This window comes from Elephantulus edwardii, unplaced genomic scaffold (genome assembly GCF_000299155.1).
Source record: "Elephantulus edwardii isolate Elephantulus edwardi_28Jun2011 unplaced genomic scaffold, EleEdw1.0 scaffold00145, whole genome shotgun sequence".
NCBI lineage: Eukaryota > Metazoa > Chordata > Mammalia > Macroscelidea > Macroscelididae > Elephantulus > Elephantulus edwardii.
Window position 1 is genome coordinate 3831864 of NW_006399895.1, and position 994 is coordinate 3832857.

Below are 994 nucleotides of genomic sequence, written 5' to 3' on the forward strand. Positions count from 1 at the left end.
GCTAGGTTGGCACAGGATAGAACAGCATTTAGAGCTCTTGTACATAGGGTCGCTATGAGTCTCAAGCGACTCGATGGCACATAACAACAACAACACCACCACATCTTAGCATAAATATAATGCAGTAATAACTCATTGCTATAGATTCACAACTGACTCATACCTGCCTCTCCAGTGGGTTTTCAAGATTATAGATTGCACAGAAAGAGACTGCCCATCTTTCTCCTAGAAGCTGCTGGTGGATTCAAACCACCAGAGAAGCTGGACCTTTGTCAATGTAACTCATTATGGAGTAGGCCACAGAGCTCAATACAGTAACAGTAACATAATTTGTTATGCATGGACTGCTAGGAGAACAAACAGGTTTGCCCTGGAGAGGGTGAAGTTGGACTGCTCCTTGGAGGCAAGGATTCTGAAGCTTCATCTGACATACTTTGGGCATGTTTCAAGGAGGGATCCGTCCTTGGAGAGGGATGTTATGCTTGGGAGTGGAGGGACGGTGCAGGAGAGGAAGACCCTCAGTGAGATGGGTTGATTCTGCGAGTGGGGTGGTGGGAGTGAGTGTGTCAGAGTCGGCGAGGTTGGTACAAGATAGAGCAGCACTTAGGGCTCTTGTGCATAGGGTTGCTATGAGTCACTTGTGACTCAATGGCACATAACAGCAATAACAACATGCTAAAAAATACCTGTTTGTTGTAACAAAGTATTGGCTGCACCTCACATTTTTCATACATTAGGCTATGAGGACTGGTTCATAACTTGGGAACGTCCTATACAGAAGTCCTAGGGACAGTTTGTACTAGTCCTTAACCATTGCATAAATGTAGCCTCACTTTGAAATGGTTATCCCAACTGCTACTTACACCAAATTCCTCACAAGCACTTTCATTTGTTGCACAGGTAGCTTTTTAAGTAGAGAAAAGGCTGCAAATATATGGTTTGAATTGTTGTTGTTGTTGTTGTTATGTGCCGGCGAGTCGCCTGCGACTCATAG